The 19,005-nt window shown below is 44.0% G+C and overlaps 2 long non-coding RNA genes across 6 annotated transcripts; one reads left to right on the top strand and one right to left on the bottom strand.

Moving 5' to 3' along the window:
* Nucleotides 1-405: 405 nt before the first annotated feature.
* On the bottom strand, nucleotides 406-5,602 carry LOC119337414. Of its 5 annotated transcripts, none has more exons than XR_005163329.1 (9): nucleotides 5,051-5,602; nucleotides 4,891-4,943; nucleotides 4,262-4,802; nucleotides 3,309-3,396; nucleotides 2,997-3,062; nucleotides 1,940-2,094; nucleotides 1,517-1,646; nucleotides 1,112-1,344; nucleotides 406-1,020 (listed from the first exon to the last, which is right to left on the bottom strand). It is a non-coding gene; the product is annotated as an uncharacterized LOC119337414 (long non-coding RNA). The 5 variants fall into 5 exon arrangements; XR_005163328.1 differs by lacking the exon at nucleotides 1,517-1,646 and adding an exon at nucleotides 2,642-2,704 and having other exon boundaries at nucleotides 5,051-5,598; XR_005163319.1 differs by lacking the exon at nucleotides 1,517-1,646 and having other exon boundaries at nucleotides 4,262-4,346; nucleotides 4,489-4,802; nucleotides 5,051-5,590.
* Nucleotides 5,603-6,329: 727 nt separating this feature from the next.
* Nucleotides 6,330-9,717, top strand: LOC119337410. Its single transcript, XR_005163314.1, has 3 exons — nucleotides 6,330-8,956; nucleotides 9,039-9,104; nucleotides 9,272-9,717. It is a non-coding gene; the product is annotated as an uncharacterized LOC119337410 (long non-coding RNA).
* The last annotated feature ends 9,288 nt before the right edge of the window (nucleotides 9,718-19,005 follow it).

Below are 19,005 nucleotides of genomic sequence, written 5' to 3'. Positions count from 1 at the left end.
CCCAATACAGGCAACTTTCAAAATAGTGTGTACAGTGCATGCGATTGTGTAATCGCCGATTCAGGCTCGGAGAAGACGAACGGAGCCTTTTTTGCCCTGCTTTGCACCAAGATAGCAAGATGGATGGATTTTGAATAAGTAGTGTGATCAGGCAGGGGATAACTGCTTCAGGCCTGACTTGATGCAGCTTATCTATACTTTAGTACAGAATCTGACTACAACTCAAAACTACAGCTCCATCATCTATGAGATTCTGTACTTGGGCATATTCTGACTAATATGCATCCTGGATGCAACGGAGTTCACGTCCAAACTACAGCTCAAAACAGTGCTACTTGATTCAGTACAATTCCATCTACATAATGCTCACACGTTCAATGTACTTTCTGCAGAAGTATCCAATCATACACACAATCAATTTGACATTTCAGTATAGGAGAACACAAATTCATCAGCTTCAGGGCATGCATAACATAATTGGGATTAGCAGTTAAACTGCACGATGGATCTCACACGCTACATGATTTATCGGTACACACCAAATTCAGTATTAGAGACAGAAAATTTGAGAATAAGCTACAGTCTTTTTTGCACCAGCCTACTGTCCCCATTTGCCCACATGAGTGCGTTTATCCTTCCCTCCTTATCGGCCTGCACATGATATGTGAAGTGAGGATCCTTTGAACCAAGCTCCGCAAACACCTCCATCGTTTAACTAACATCATCAGCCGGTTGCTCGCGGCTTATTTTGCCACACAAGCTCCTTGAAGCTCTTTTTGTGAAAGGCACATTCTCCATCGACCCAAGGAAACTGCCTAATGTTGTGCACTTTAGCAAGGTTCACATTGTTCTGCCTCAAATTCTTCATCAAATCCCTGCTGTACACGTTGATGTGCTTGTGCGATCGTCAGTGTTCGTCTGCACATACGTGCGATACAATGAATGGTTCAGACTGCAGCAGCCTTATCAGAGTAGGGCACTAACGCCGGCAAGACCAGTATTATCCACAATAGATTTCCACTACAACCACAATTTAACGACAAATGAGATGATGAACATGTTAGTGAAACAACCAGCTCATAAAGAAAGAATTGAAACCAGATTCACATACCGTCCTCTCGACATTCAGACAGCTTTTACCATATCGAATGCCAAATCCTTTCTCCCATAAATACAGATTGTAAAAATCGTATGCTTCACCTAATGTATCGAAGATTGTTCCGAGCTTCGGCACAATGGCGTTATCTCCAATATCTGAAGCGAATCCACGTATTGCCCTCTCCATGACAGTAGTTCGATTAGGACATTGGGCTCCTACCAGGGGCGGTAGCACCAATCCTCACTCTGCTTGCACAAAACAGAATTTATATCTTCAGTGCAGCTGATACTATACACAGTACTATCATATATTGATTATTTAAGCACATCAAACCATATGGCCAAAGCTGCTAACAAGTTCCATCGAAGGATTAATCAACATTGTCAGTACTATCAGTACAAGACCCATAAGCCATACCTATCTGAACCTAATTCAAAAATGACTGAGCATTATGTTGTCAGTACTATCTTGTGTGTACAAAATGATTCTTCCAATTATTCAGCTGCTGACTTATGAATTATTCAGGAGCCTCCCCCTTCTGGGTTCGCTGTTGAACGAAACCAAAAAAATCAGAAATAGCACGATGAATCCATAACTTCCGAGCTATTCTAAATATGACAGGAACTCTAATCAGGTTTATGATTCAGGGCTTGGGGACTGAACTTCACAATTTTCCACCGACCAACACTAATATTGCTACAATTTTTAAGCTGAAGAGTTACTATTTTTTCTGATGATTTTACTAATTTCCATTTCAGAAGTAACCAACCACTTTTCACTTAGGTTAGAAAAAACACTTTCCACTTTTCCTAGCTGTTCTAAATATGACGAATTACATACCGTCGTGTCCATCTGCTCGATTGACTGCTCCGAAGTTCGGGGAAGCTTCAGTTTCGCATCTGCCGCCCCTTGCGCCGCACAGATCTGCCCCATGGCGCTGCCCGACCACACTCTGCGTCTTGGCTGTTTGATCCATCCCATTGTGGTCGTCGGTGCTGATAGAAAGTTAGATAAAAATTGTGAACAAAAATAAGTAAAAGCCCCTCTTTTGGACAAAGTAAAATAAGAACCTCTGCTACTCTAATGTACATCCATGCAACCAAAACTCTGAGAAATACTTATAGCCACACTGATCAACAGTTCTCGAAAGACATTCCAGATTTTTGAACAACTACAGGCCATTTAAGTATTAACGATATCCAGAGGTTGTAAGCTCATGATACTCCTACTATCTCACGACTAACTATATCCGAGCATTTATTCATAGATCATGCATACTCATACTATTTTTATGTACAGAATCATGCTATATCTTTGTTAAATCAATTCCAATGCATGCACATGCACAAGTCTGAACTAAACAACCATATATGATGCATGAATTAAACGTAAACCAGCCAAGCCCCATGTGAAATAAAATACTCCCTCCGTAAATTAATATAAGAGCGTTTAGATCACTAAAATAGTGATCTAAACACTCTTATATTTGTTTACAGAGGGAGTACTGAATTTGTAAATTGATGAGTGAGAGAATTAACTGACCAATAGTTCTGTACTTCAGCAAGATATAGATGACAACATTCTATGAAAAGAAATCACACTGTCCTACAGAGCACAATCAAACCATTCCCGGTTCAGTTTAGTATAGAAGTACTACACTACTAAAGGAGAGCTAGTTCTCACATAGGAACAAAATAAGATCAATCACGTAGGGTCCAACATTCATATAGATAAAGAAATATCTATGCAACATCACGACACTTGCAAGGTAACTATAAAGCATGCACATGGCACATCATATAACTATCCGAAACTTAAACAACTTCTATTTATGATTTAAAATTGAATCTAGTTGTAAATATGTTACAACATTCAATGAAGATTGCCGATTCTATACCTCAGATGTACCAGAAGATGTGTCCATTTTACTCTGCACATGTTTCTATAAAAAAATCATATGGCTCTGAAAAGAAAAATAGCAATGTTAAATGAATATTTTGGAAGTTTATCATAAAAATCATGTCAATAAGGGCATTTAAAAGATTCTAAGCTTGCAATAATCTTTCAGCCCAAAATCAACATCTGGATGCAAATAAGCATGAATACAGAAAGCAGCAGTCAGTTAGGCACATGAAACAACGAGCTTCACAAGAAGTGTACGACATGCTGGTCAGCACAAACGCCGAGGAAGTGGTAGTCAGTTAGGCACCTGAATAAAATCAAGCTTCACAAGAAGTTTCTACTGTGCAAAATGTCTCTGAGCATCACACAATCATGTGTAAAAGCATCTTACGATCCTGCAATCAACAATGTGAGCTTATTCAGCAGATTGCATCAAAATCTTTCTCGGTGATTAATAGGCTGGACAGAGCAATTGCCAAAGGTAGCACTTATGTATAAAAGGAAATAAATGGAGGAAAATGACATGAATTTCTTTAGCCTGAGCGAACACTACAAACAAATTCCAATAACACAGAGCAGTAAATGGTCCACATGGGAGCTTCATTAGGCAAGCAACCTAGCTAACAAATATTTGTTGCGTCCCTACTATGTGGTCGTACATGAAGAATCAAGAACACACGTGCAAAAAGCTAGTTCTAACTGAATTTAACTTTCAGTTGGCATTTATCTCTCATGGTAGTTTCCATTTTTTTATAGAGAAACAAGATAGAGGAGAGCCAAGTAGAGAGGAGGCCGTGGTGACCAAGGAAACCTAAAATTCTGGACTGAATAAAAAGACATAAGTTGGGGAGAAATTTAGGTCGGTAGACTGCTGAGCTCCTGCATATGCATGATTTTACAAATGTGATACCTCGGTGCTCCCTTCAGTTTTGAACGACTCAAAGCATCTAATTGCTCTGTTCTAAAATATTTTAATGTCTGCACTTTGGTACAGCAGCAACTATCATGAACTGAATTATGGCTGAAGAATAAGAAAGTAGAACCTAGAAAGGTCTACCATGCATACACAACAAATCTGAACAAAAATAACGAACACTAATGATTCCAAGCAACGCATAGCAAAACCATACTTTTGAAATATAACACGGGTCATTTTTTATGTATTGTATATTAGTGCATTACTTATACAACAGATATCAAATTAAGCAGAAGTGGGTAGAAATCAGCAGAAGTGGACAACAAAAGTCAGCAGCCCATCACCTTGCAATATATATATAACATACTTTCACCGACCATCATACCGCTAAACACCAAGGCGCATTGGCCATCCGCTTGAATTACTATTCTGCAACAAAAGAAAAGAAAACACACATAGAGCACCAATTAGAAGGGCTCTTGCACACCCGTCAACGGTCTATATGGCAACAAAAACAAACCATTTGGTAATTCATCAAGCTGATGGTGTGCATTAGGTTAGGCTTGCTTACATGGTACATAGGCATTTAGGCTACAGAAATCTTTAGAGATCAGGAGTGCATGCAACAGAGGGGAAGCTCGCCTTGGGTCTCCCCTAAATTTTCCCATGGTTGGCAGAGGAGGTGAGGCTGGAGGCAGAGGTAGCGCCGCCGCTCACGGCATAGCAGAGGCGAGCCGGACCGCCTCCCTAGCTGGCTGGTAGCGCTGCCTCCATGAGGGCCGGCCTGCTCCTTCACCCTGTCGCCGGCTTCCTCCCTCTTTCCTGTAGCTTCACCACATTATAAGCAGGCACTGCTTGGCACAGATATGGCAGCCACATTAGCATCTGTAGGAGCAAACAAAACAGCAAACCTTGAACAAAACAGCACATAGAAACGAGAGAGGGGCATAGGGAGGCGTGGAGGAGAAAAGACCTTGAGCTGCTGTTGTTCCTCTCCATGTCTGGGCGTCATCATCCTCTCCTTCCCTGCATCCACCAACAAAACAAAGAAAACAGGGAGGGGTGAGGGGGAAACCACATCCACGGCTGCCGAAAAGAACCAAACGGAGAGGGGGGAGAGGGGAGGGGGGCACCTTGAACTCGAGTTGCTGGACGCCAGCACCGTGGAGATCGAGGTTCAGGTGTAAGAAGCCCTCGACGACGGCTACCTTGGTGGCTGGGTGCGCCCCTCCTGCTCCTCCTCCTCCTCGAGCAGGACAAGGCCGGCGGCTGCAGCGCGAGAAGAAGGCCATGCTCCTGTATCCTGCTGCTCCCCTCCTCCTGTCTCGAGGGCGAGCTCCTCCTGCCGAGGCCGGATCGAGGCCGACGGGCGCCGGCAGAGCACGGGGCGGCCGAGGCCGAGGCATAGTGGAGAGGGAGGGGAGCGGGGCGGATCAAATCGAGCGCCGCCGTCGTCTCCCTGTGCCTGCCGCTAGAGGGAATGGTGAAGGGGAGGAGGAGGCGGCGCGGTGGATAGCAGGGCAGAAGGGGAGGACCTAGGGTTTGTGGTGGCTGAGGGAGAGAGATCGAGGAGGGAGGGAGGGTTGTGGAGTGCGGGCGATTGGATTGGGCCGAGAGGCTTTCGACGGCAGGGTTACCCACGCCCCCGCAAATGGCGCGACGCGCACGCGGCATGCGGGGAGAGGGCGCACTCGCACCTCGAAGCGGCTTACCCAGCCAATAGGCACAGGACAAGAGCCCACCCGTCATTCGCCATGTGAAGTTACCGCGCGGTCAAAACCAGCAGCGAGAGTAGCGAGCTCTAACGACCCAAACAAAGTCAAAAACTAGATTAACCACGATCCAGCGGCCAACGAAGGCTGAAATCAGGGGAACCTCCCGGAGATGAGTTGGCTAGCTTCTTTTTTTTTTTTAAATAAAGCGGGGAAACTTTTTTTCGTTTGGTTATTGGCTTTCTCAAATGGCGACGACTATACAAATATCGACGACGAGAATGTTACATGGGAGGGCGCCGGATGGCCCCTCCACGATTCTCGAATTTGGTGGTTTTTTAACCATGATATAACTTTTTACAAACAAAAATTAGTATTCCCCCGTCTCAAAATTGATTTACAAACTAGAACATTCCCTCAAAAAATAATTACTTTTTTAGAATAAAAAATAATTACTTTCTCACGACCTAATTTGGGTGTACTGTTGTTTGCTCCAATATTTTTTTAACCTCCCGCTAAAAGGTCCCAAATTAGGGTCTTTGTTCAAAAAAAACTTGTATTAACCTTCCCGCTAAATACCCTCGTAACAGAACCACACCACGACGTCTTCCATGGGAGATTGGATCTGAGCTCTCGCCCCTGGTTTCTCTGTGCTGCCGGCGTCATAACGGCGTCAACACAGCGAACCACACTCGAGTCAGCTGCACGGCGTTAGGTTATTCCACCCGATCTCCTCCCTTCTGGAACCTCCGGTCCTCCTCGATCTCGCCCTCCTCCATCTCCTCTGCGCCCGCCGATGTGGGCCGCGTCTCCGTGTCCTCGGCCATGCCGGCGGCGGCAGCGATCCGGTCTGGCGTCGGTGCCGACGTGGTTCCCGTCTCATCCCCTTTCCCATTAATCCCGTGTCTGGACCAAGCACGACACCACCTCGGTGTTGCACGTTGCGACAAATGCCCACCCGGGCTCAAACCCCCTCCCCCACGAGCTCCTCCTCCTCGACGCGCCGCTCTCTTCCTCCCTTCTCTCCTCCGCTGGCCGCTTGGTCGTAGAACTAGTCAGGGCAGGGGACAACATGGCCGCCACCAAACAGCAGCCGCCCCTATACATTGTCGTCGCCGACGACCGCCAGAGGAGCAGCTTCCCCTGCACGCGCCCCATCCTGCAGAGCGCGCTCCAGCTCATGGGCTGCAAGCCACACCACACCTTCAAGGTCTGTCTTCCCCCATCTTGCTTGTCCCCCAATCTGTCAGCTCACTTCTTTTCGCTTCGGTTCAGTCTGAATCTTTAGATTAGACTCAGTATCCTACCATCTCTGCCGCATCCCTGAACCTCCATAGCAAGCGATGTAGATCAGTTTTTTTTGGTATTCCATACTCCTGATATCCTACCTCAATTGGCTGATGGGATCAGTCTCATAGTGTTTTTCGTTACAAGTAGCGAGCGATGTACATCTGCCTCATATCCTGCTTCAATTGCTGAACCTTCAGAGTGTATTTAATTGCAGTATGATGTTCACAGCAGGGGCGGAGCTACTAGGAGCCTCCCTGATGCATAGGCACCAGGGTCGATGTTGATTTCTTGAAGCGATTGTGTAGAGTTGTTTGGTCGTGCACCAGGTTAGGCTGACAGTGGTGCATCAGGTACAGAGACAATCCCACGGCAGCCTTGTTCGGAACTGGTTCATGGGTAGGCCAGGTCTTGTTCAGACGTGGCCAGGCCTTGGCGTAGCCTTGTGGGCTGTAGCCTTTTGGGTAGGTTTGGTGTGGCTGGGCATCAAGGCGTCAATGCCCTTAGGTGTTGTAGCGTCACGCCGACACGCGATCACTCGACGAACCACAGCGGATGAGCGAAGCTGCGCTGGGCTCGAGCTTTACATCTAGCATCATCCATGCTAATCCGATCAGCCACTGACCTCAGCTCCAGCTCAAAGGTAGAGTATGACGTATAGATGTAGTAAATCTTAAATCTCGGGTTAACCGTTGCAAAAATTGTGCTTTTAGGCGGTATCTTCTTTAGATTTTTTTTAGTTCTATGTACGTGGGTATTCTGAAGTTGAGAATTCAGTTCATTTACTTGACTTTATCAAATGTGGACAGCCACAAGACTGGAGACGGGAGACTTTGTGTATAGTCTAATAATATTGCAATAAGTCGCTCCATCGTCGTATTTTCCCTCCTTTTTTGCAATAATTGTTCATTCCCAATTTTTCAGAAACTATTGCCAATGTACTAGGCCCCGTTTGATAGCAAAGTATTTTCTAAGCATTTCAAGAATACTGCAGTTTTTTAGATTACCATAGTTTTATTTACAATGAGCTGTTTGATTGCCGCTAAAACTGTAGTTTTAATATTGTAGTATTCGATAAACTGCAGTTTTTTCTCTGTATAATAAAGAGAACCCCAAACCTGTTTTAAAAATACAGAGAAGGCGAAAAGAACCCCAGATTTTTGAAGTATTCGACAATTCAGATTCAGGTATCCTTGTTCAAACTATACCACAACAAACTACACCTGGTACTTTTAGTATGGGGTGGGGCTGCGAGTGCATGGAACGGTGGCTCAGCTCGGCTCAGCCGGCGGGAAGGAGTGAGAGGGACATATGAGCTGGTTGTTTCTTCCTCCGGGCTCCTGACGGGATGGCCCGTATGTTAGCTAGCTGAGCATGTTGATCAGCTCCGGCCAGCAGGCGTGTGCTTGCACTGCTAATGGCTAGGTAGCTGAGTGTTTGAACGCATCAATATTGTGTTTTGCGGCCACAACCAAACATGTCACAGTAATCTCAATACTTCAACATACTTTGGTATGTCAAAACTGTGGTATCTAGTACCCACTGACAAAAATATTGTGGTTTTCAATACTTCAGTTTTTTTAATAAGTCTTATTCAAAGATTGTCAATATTGATGGGCGTCTCCTGCTCTCCCCCTTTTATATTTGGTTGTTTGGTCTCACACTGAAGCTGCTAGATGTAATGTGGACTCAGGGCCAGAACAGAGAAGAAGCAGAGCAGCTAGACTCGGTGTGTGTTCAAGGCAACAAATGCCCTTTTTCCCACTGAACCACCAACACATGCTAGCTCTGCTCTTTTGATGTTCACTTACACAAAACACTGTATCCACACCCGTGCACGCACACAGCCCACACTGTACTACACTATTTGGGTACACACTCAGTACAATATCTTCAGCTTCTACAGTAGCTTGTCTGACTGGTTGTATTTGGTTTCAATGAATTGATAGGAACACAGCCAAAAGAACGCCGATAACCGTAAGAAACAGAAGACAACACAAAATTGGATCAAAATCTTACTCACAAGTAAGCTTTGAGAAGGTATGAGTCTAACTAAATATGTATGCCTCGCTGCTTAATATGATTTTGTGTTTCAAGCATCTCATTGTTATATTACTTGCAGAGAAACTTGGAGCTCACCCACACGAACGACGGAACATGGTCTAACACAGAGTCCTAGAAAGTTTAAGTAAGTACACTGATTTTTGGTTATTCTATAGTTATTCGATGGTGTGCATTCGGTGTGTTTCATCATCAGCTGGGATTATTCATGCATTGGATCGTGCTATTCTTGTTTCATTTTTTATATAGTGTCAATATTGATGTCGTACCTATAATTGTTATTTTCATTTTTAGTACAAAGCACGTCAAGAGGTTCAAAACAAAGAAACTGAAACTGAAGGTCCACTTTCAAGTAAGCAGAAAAACAATATTTTCTAGACCGCATACAAAGACACTCTGAAATGCAAGTCATTGAAGCCTCGTGGGTACGGATACATGGCCAAACCTTCAACTAGTTCTCAAAGGTTTCGTATCCAGATTGAAGAGCAAGCTCGTGCTACAGCAGCCACCCAGCACCTGTTGTGATACCTATTTATCACCACCAAAACAAGTATGTTGCAATTTCCTGTTACGACAATTGGAATATTTGTTGCCATAAGTTAATGCCACAAGTGTAGTGGGTTGTGGCAATATGCCTAATGCCGCGAAAACAAATTTTAAATTGTCGCAATAGTTTCTCGCTACAAACATTTCACCTGTTGTGATATCTATTTATCGCCACCAAAACAAGTATGTTGCTATTTCCTGTTACGACAACTGGAATATTTGTTGCCATAAGTTAATGCCACAAGTGTAGTGGGTTGTGGCAATATGCCTAATGCCGCGAAAACAAGGATTGTTGCCATAGTTTATTGCCACAATTATAGTGGGTCGTGGCAACATGCCTAATGCTACGAAAACAAGGATTGTTGCCATAGTTTTTTGCCACAAGTGTAGTGGGTCGTGGCAACATGCCTAATGCCACCAAAACAAGGATTGTTGCATAGTTTATTGACACAGTTGACTATTGCCACAGAAGAGTAATGCGCCACGAAACGAGCGTCGTTGGCATAGGTTGTTGCCACAAATGTCTATCGCCATGAGATATTAGGCGCCATGATTCATTACATGTTGCATTAAAGCTATCTCCACAAATCAAATTGTGGCATCAAGTGAGTGTTGCCATGGGAAAACATGTGGCAATTTCCCACATGGATGTTGCAATAGCGCACTTTATTGCCACGATTGTTTTTTTGTGGCAATAACCTATTACCATGCGTCCAGTCGCAGCGGCTGCCAACGAATGTCGTTTGGTGGCAATAGGTACTTATCACCACGAAACGGCATGTACTACAACAAATGATTTTGTTGCAATAGACCCGGATCCTTGTAGTGACATGTGGGGGAGGGATGTCCCGAAAGGCATGGAGCACCCGTTGTTCTGCCGGAAGGGGCCAAAATTCCATCGGTCTCGTACCGCTTCTTCTGCGCGTACTTCCTCTGCGGCCTCACCTCCCCTTTCTCTGACTTTTTCTGCGCCATGATGACAGTGTATGGATTCCATCTTCTGGATTTCACGCCCAATGCAATGGCGTGCATGGCAATCTTCGCCCATCTGAGCGATAACTTCATTGGAGTTGCCCCCAATGTGGACCTGTTCAGACACTTCTTTATTCCACAGACGGAAGACAAATCTCACCACTCAGGAAATATAAGCTGGATTCCCAGGAGTAAGAAGGGTGAATGGGATTATCTCCCTGGTCAGCAGCGCAGCAGGTGGGAGGAATGGAGGGCGGATTGGTGTTGGATCCAGGACAAGGATGCCCCTGAGTTCTGCTTGGCGCAGACCGGATGTGTCACGCGCGGAAGCGATTGGAGTAAGTTGGGCCTCATCGACGATAGGCTCCGCTCGGTGCTGAACAGGATTGCCCGCCTAAAAGCTGTCGGGCTAACCGTTGAGCATTTGGGGGCCGAGTTCCTCCGGCGCTGCATTGCATCATTGTAGAAAAGAGACATGTTTGCTTGGGACTACGGGAATTCTGCCAACAGGATCTGATTGTACCCAGGCCCCGCCAATAATCTGTCGATACATGGCCATGGCTGGTTGTGCGAACAACTATTTGGCAATGTTGGGTCGTTCCATCTGCCAGCAAATGGTATTCCCCTACATCTAAAATAGATCTTGCAATGGATGCCTGATTGCAACGCCTACGGAGTTGAGGCTGATTGGCAACTACCTGAACTGGATGCAGAAATGGATTGGTCTCTCGCTTGGAGGAAAGAGCCTCAAGGGTAGAGGATGACCTTGTCAAGCGCACCTCCAAGGTGGAGGCAGCGTTCATTTCAAAGCGGATCACAGAGGACGGAGCGCTCCGGGCCACCGGAGGGACCAGGCCCGAAGAGGAGGAGGGGGAAGATGTTGAATGCGAGGGCTCTTCTGACAAAGGGAGTGAAGAGCCCGCCACGGAGGAGGTTGCTGGGCTTGACCCTACTGGGGGGAATTCCCCATGCCATGGCAGCAGAGGCCCAAGAATGGGACGAGGCTGAGGAGGCAAAGCAACTCGAGGTGGTGGAAGAGGGGCTCGAAATGGGCCCTCAAGCCCAAAGCTTGTTCAACACCTTCGCAAGCGGGCCGGCCGGGGGCCAGCAGCTCCTGCTCCCTCGCCAGCCACCAAGAGGGTGAAGAAGATCACCACTAAGAGCGATAAGCCAGAGGTGGCACGCTGCCAATCCACTCACTTGTCGGAGGCCAAGACCCCACCCGCCAAGCAACATGCGGTCACGGGAGTTGATCCTAGCCCCTAGTCAAGCCCAACTTCCTTGTCAAGCTTGATCCCGCCAGAGGCCACGGCCCCACCGATGAGTTCTTGGTTATAGGGAAGTTCTGCTCCCCCGAATCTGAAAAGGGGCAGGGAGACCCCGCCACCTACGGAGTACGCAATGGGCTCCATGTTCATGGACCTAGAGCAAGCAGAACAACCAAACTTCTTGTGGAAGTATTCCGCACTTGGTCGCTGGTTTAATCTTGTCTTGTTGTCTTTAGTAGAGATGAAGAACCCCTAGCTCAGAGGGCCAAGTGTGTGGTGGTACCGGGCCATTCATCAAGCACAGGCCTGGCGGAGGATAAGGCAGGGGATCCTGTGCCTAGCCCCCAGTCCAGCCCCTGGTGTGAAGGCGCAAGGAACGTTTCGCCTGTGCATGGAGACGCGGAGAAGCGCCCATCATCTCCCGGCAAGGGGTTGGGTGAGAGTCAGCATGACGGGGCCTTCCAAGAGGGGTCCACCTTCCAAGGATCCCCGCCGACCAAGATTCAAGCAGAGGCATCACCGGAAGGGTCTCCCTCATGGGGTCTACTCGTGTCGAGGCCACAACCACTGAAGGAGAGGTGGTGGACTGTGCGCCGGCAACCCATGTTGTCGGGCAAGGAGATGTCACCTTCCAACACCACCACTGTGTAATCTTTTTGTCTTCGCTTCCACTTGCCTAAATGATTTATCTTCCTGGTCTATATCCAGTAGTGTCTGATGTCGCTTGAACTACGTCAGTATTTCCCCGAAGAGGAAGGGATGATGCAACACAGCTACGGTATTTCCCTCAGTGATGAGACCAAGGTTATCGAACCAGTAGGAGAATCGAGCAACACTATATAAACGGTACCTGCACACAAAGAACAAATACTTGCAACCTGACGTGTTAAAGGGGTTGTCAATTCCTTTCGGGTAACGGTGCCAGAAATTGTCAAGTTGACGAGATAAAAATTGTGATATATTGGATAAATAGATGTTGATAGAACGCAAAATAAAATAAAGTGCAGCAAGGTATTTTGGGTTTTTGGATTAATAGATCTGAAAACAAAAGCTAATAAAAATAGATCTCAAAGCAGATATGATGGAGAATAGACCTGGGGCCGTAGATTTCACTAGTGTCTTCTCTTGAGAAAATAGCATACGATGGGTAAATAAATTATTGTTGGGCAATTGATAGAACTTCAAATAATCATGATGATATCCAGGCAAGGATCATTATATAAGCATCACGTTCAAGATTAGTAGACCGACTCCTGCCTGCATCTACTACTATTACTCCACACATCGACCGCTATCTAGCATGCATCTAGCGTATTAGGTTTATGAAAAAATGGAGTAATGCAATAAGAACGATGGCATGATGTAGAAAAGATCTATTCATGTAGGAATAGACCCCATCTTATTATCCTTAATGGCAATGATCAATATGTGTCTTGCTGCCCCTTCTGTCACTGGGAAAGAACACCGCAAGATCGAACCCATCACAAAGCACCTCTTCCCATGGCAAGAAAAATCGACCTAGTCTGCCTAACTAAACCAAAGATTCGAAGAAGAAATACGAGGCTATAAGTAATCATGCATATAAGATATCAAAGAGACTCAAATAACTTTAATGGATAAAAAGATAGATCTGATCATAAACTCAAAGTTCATCGGATCCCAACAAACACACCGCAAAAAGTGTTACATCAAATAGATATCCAAGAGACCATTGTATTGAGAATCAAAAGAGAGAGAGAGAGCAAGCCATCTAGCTACTAACTACGGACCCGTAGGTCTACAATGAACTACTCGCGCATCATCAGAGAGGCACCAATGAGGATGATGAACCCCTCTGTGATGGTGTCTTGATTGGATCTGGTGTTTCTAGAACTTGCGGCGGCTGGAATTGTGTTTCGTTGACTTTGTTTGGTATTGATTTTCTCTGAAGTAAAAAACAAGCAAAAACAACAACTGGCATTGGGCACTATGGCAATAGGTTAGTCCCAAAAAATGTTATAAAGTATCTATAAAATGATTGTAAAACATCCAAGAATGATAATGTAAGCGCATGGAACAATCAAAAATTATAGATACGTTGGAGACGTATCAGCATCCCTAAGCTTAATTTTTGCTCGTCCTCGAGTAGGTAAATGATAAAACAGAATTTTTGATGTGGAATGTTGCCTATCATGTTCATCACATTCTTTACTTTTGTAGTATAAACATATGGACTTTTATATGGTTCAAAGCAATAGTCTATTTTTGACATGAAGATTTCAGTACTCAAGCATATCAACAAGCAACCATGTCTTTCAAAATATCAACACTAAAGCAAGTTATCCCTAGCCCATCATGCTCAACCATTGATCCATTCATGAAACACACTCGCATATTAGCTACACCCAATGCTCAAGTACGATCATAGTGCCCCTTAGTTGATGCTTTATAAGAGAAGATTATGATTCAAATAAAAATAAAAATTGCATAAAGTAAATAGAAATGCCCTTCGCAGAGGGAAGTAGGGATTTGTAGAGGTTCTAGAGCTCAAAGCGAAAAAATAGAGATAAAATATTTTGGGTGGCATACTTTTCCCGTCAACGAAAATGACCGAGTAATTCCCAACACTTTCCATGCTAGATATATCATAGACGGTTCCCAAACAGAAAATAAAGTTTATTCCTTTTTGCACCATTCTTTCACAATCCATGGCCAGCCGTATCCACGGGTGCCCTCCATACCAACACTTTTCAAGGAATTTATTATTTGACAACATAAAGTAAATTCATTTTTCATTTCGGGACTGGGCATCCCTAATACCTTTGCGGTACTCTCGTGCAATGACAAGTGAATAAACATTCATCTTGAGAATAACACATCAAGCATGGAAAATATTGGCCACCCCCTGCCGCTTCATGAGTGGTACGAGCACACAAAAAGGAATTTTATTTTGAAAATTTAGAGATGACACATACAAATTTGATTAGAACGGCACGGACATACCGCATATAGGTAGGTATGATGGACTCATATGGAAAAACTGGGTTTTAAGGATTTTGGATGCACAAGTAGTATTCCTACTTAGTACAAGTGAAGGCTAGTAAAAAGATTTAGAAGCATCCAATCAAGAAATGGAAAATCACATAAGCAAGCAGTAAGCATAACTAACACCGAATAATGCACCACAAGTAGGATGTAATTTCATTGCATAACTATTGACTTACGTGCTTGCATAGGGAATCACAAACCTTAACACAAATATTCTTACTAAGCCATAATTACTCATTAACGTGACTCACATATCATTATCAACATATCTCAAAACTATTACAAAGAACCAAGTTTATTTTGTCCAATGATCTTTATGAAAGTTTTTATTATATCCTTCTTGAATATATCTCACTTTGGGATTAGTTTAATATGTTTCTATTGATAGCTCAAACAAATCTAAGTGAAGAACATGAGCATAATTTTTTCATCTCCCAAAATAATATAAGTGAAGCATGAGAGCATTTTTTCAAAAATTACTAACTTTCAAATAAATCTAAGTGAAGCATTGATGACCCACAAGTATAGGGGATCTATCGTAGTCCTTTCGATAAGTAAGAGTGTCGAACCCAATGAGGAGCAGAAGGAAATGATAAGTGGTTTTCAGCAAAGTATTCTCTGCAAGTACTGAAATAAGTGGTAACAGATAGTTTTGCGATAAGATAAATTGTAACGAGCCATAAGTAATAAAAGTAAATAAGGTGCAGCAAGGTGGCTCAATCCTTTTTGTAGCAAAGGACAAGCCTGGACAAACTCTTATGATAGGAAAAGCGCTCCCGAGGACACATGGGAATATCGTCAAGCTAGTTTTCATCACACTCATATGATTCGCGTTCAGTACTTTGATAATTTGATATGTGGGTGGACCGGTGCTTGGGTACTACCCTTACTTGGACAAGCATCACACTTATGATTAACCTCTATTGCAAGCATCCGCAACTACAACAAAAGTATTAAGGTAAACCTAGCCATAGCATGAAACATGTGGATCCAAATCAGCCCCTTACGAAGCAACGCATAAACTAGGGTTTAAGATTCTGTCACTCTAGCAACCCATCATCTACTTATTACTTCCCAATGCCTTCCTCTAGGCCCAAATAATGGTGAAGTGTTATGTAGTCGACGTTCACATAACACCACTAGAGGTTAGACAACATATATCTCATCAAAATATCGAACGAATACCAAATTCACATGACTACTAATAGCAAGACTTCTCCCTTGTCCTCAGGAACAAACGTAATTACTCACAAAGCATATTCATGTTCATAATCAGAGTGGTAATAATATGCATAAAAGATCTGAACATATGGTCTTCCACCAAATAAACCAACTAGCATCAACTACAAAGAGTAATCAACACTACTAGCAACCTACTAGCACCAATCCCGGACTTGGAGACAAGAATTGGATACAAGAGATGAACTAGGGTTTGGAGATGAGATGGTGCTGGTGAAGATGTTGATGGAGATTGCCCTCTCCCGATGAGAGGAGCGTTGGTGATGACGATGGTGATGATCCCCCCCCCCCCCGGAGGGAAGTGTCCCTGGCAGAAGAACTCTGCCAGAGCCCTAGATTGGTTTCGCCAAGGTTTCGCCTCGTGGCGGTGGAGTCTCGTCCCGAAAGGTTCTCTCTGGTTTTTTTTCTCATCGAAAGATTTCATATAGGAGAAGATGGGCGTCGGAGAGCCACCAGTGGGCCCACGAGGTAGGGGGGCGCGCCCAGGGGGGAGGGTGCCCCCCACCCTCGTGAGCAGGGTGTGGGCCCCCTGGCCTTCATCTTTGACGATGATTGTTCTTTATTTATTTCAAGGTATTCCGTGGAGTTTCAGGACTTTTGGAGTTGCGTAGAATAGGCCTCCATTATTTGCTCCTTTTCCAGCCCAGAATTCCAGCTGCCGGCATTCTCCTTCTTCATGTAAACCTTGTAAAATAAGAGAGAATAGCCATAAGTATCGTGACATAACGTGAAATATCAGCCCATAATGCAATACATATTATCATAAAAGCATGATGCAAAATGGACGTATCAACTCCCCCAAGCTTAGACCTTGCTTGTCCTCAAGCGAAAAGCCGATAACAATAAATATGTCCTCATGTTTAGAGGTAGAGGCGTCGATAAAAACAAAATACGGACATGAAGGCATCATGATTATTTCATAACAGCAACATAAATAGATTTTGTCATATGATTACTCATGTTCAAGTAATGACCCATTCACAAAGCCAAAGCATGAATCAGAAACATTATTGGGCACTAACAATTATAATCTCAATCATTGAAGCAATTGCAATTTATCATAACATCGGAAAGATTCTATGTCAGAGCTTAAAAGCAAGTCTACATACTCAACTATCAGTTAGTCCTTCATAATTGCTAGCACTCACGCGATACTTGTGGTTACGGAGTTTTAATTGGACACAGAGAAAGATAGGGGCTTATAGTTTTGCCCCACAACCTTTTACCTCAAGGGTAATGTCAACAATAATAATTCATGCTCCCCCACATCCAATTAGATATGTATACCATACTCTTTCCAACATGCTGAGCTTGCCGAAGGATAAAATGAAAAAGGAAAGGTGAGGATCACCGTGACTCTTGTAAGGTAGAGGATAATAATAAAAGATAGGCCCTTCGCAGAGGGAATCAGAGGTTGTCATGCATGTTTAGGGTTGATTCACAAAATCTTAATGCAAAAGAACGTCACTTTATATTGCCCCTTGCATGTGAACCTTTATTATGCAGTCCGTCGCTTTTATTGCGTCCACAACAAGTTCGTACAAAGCTTATTTCTCTACATTAATAAGTCATGCATATTTAGAGAGCAATTTTTATTGCTTGCACCGATGACAACTTACTTGAAGGATCTTACTCAATCCATAGGTAGATATGGTGGACTCTCATGGCAACATTGGTTTAAGGGTGTTTGGAAGCACAAGTAGTATTTCTACTTGGTGCTAAGAATTTGGCTAGCATGAGGGGGAAAGGCAAGCTCAACACGTAGAGGATCCATGACAACATACTTTATCTCGAATGTAAGAAAACATAACTCATTATGTTGTCTTCCTTATCCAACCTCAACTCTTTAGCATGTCATATTTTAATGAGTGCTCCCAACCATAAAAGATGTCAATGATAATATATCTATATGTGAAACCTCTCTTTCCTTATTATTTCCTATTAATTGCAACGATGACCAAATCTATATTTGCCAACTCCCAGCAACTTTTAATCATCATACTCTTTCTATGTGAAGTCATTACTTTCACTAAGATCAATATGAGCTCCTTGATTCTTTTATTCTTTTCTTCTACTTACCCAAGATCATGGCCAAACAATCAAGCCCTTGACTCAACACTAATTTTTATTATAAAGCTCACGGACTCGATTACAAAGAAGGATCGTAAAGCAAAACTCAAAACTAAATCATGCCACGACTTTATTCTACTAAATCAAGATACTACTAATAGGATTGAACTAAGAAAAACTGTAAAGATAGGAGTTGTGATGGTGATGCGATACCAGGGCACCTCCCCCAAGCTTGGCAGTTGCCAAGGGGAGTGCCCATACCCATGTGATTATTTCTCCTTCTTTGTTGTTGGCGGTGGTGATGATGACGGTGGCTTCTTCCTCAATTTACGCTTGAGTATAATGTTTTGTTCTTTTAGATATTCGATCTCCCGCTCAAGACTTAATACTCTTTTGCATAGTTCTTGCTTATTTTCCTGCAAATGACAAAAAGGGATAAACTCGATCTTTGGCTTCTTTGCTCTATCAGGTAGACTTGACTTTTTAAACTCCACATGCATATCCCCTGGTTGAGGTAGCGGAACTTCATCTTCGTCTGAGCTTGTTTCCTCCTTCTCCTTAGGCTCATAGTCTTCTTCTTCTTCTGTGGTCCAACCACTATGGTCCAAGTCTCCGTAGACCTTAGGGTCTGCAAGGAAATCAACCACATAGCTTTCCCCCTGCGAATCTTGAGATGACATCTTGCTTTAATCTGCAGCAGCAGCAACTCAAAACGAAAACAGAAGATATTTGCGTGATACGAGAGTCAAAACCGTCGGGAATATATATAGTGAATTTTTACCGACCAAAATATGTATCGTGCAAGGAAACGGAGTCCGGAGGGCACACGAGGTGCTCACGAGGTAGGGGGGCACGCCCAGGGGGTAGGGCGCGCCCTCCACCCTCGTGGAGGCCTCGTGTCCTCCC

Source organism: Triticum dicoccoides, chromosome 1B (assembly GCF_002162155.2).
Source record: "Triticum dicoccoides isolate Atlit2015 ecotype Zavitan chromosome 1B, WEW_v2.0, whole genome shotgun sequence".
NCBI classification, from domain to species: domain Eukaryota; kingdom Viridiplantae; phylum Streptophyta; class Magnoliopsida; order Poales; family Poaceae; genus Triticum; species Triticum dicoccoides.
The sequence above is the reverse complement of the archived record's forward strand: the minus strand, read 5'-3'. Positions and strand labels throughout refer to the sequence as shown.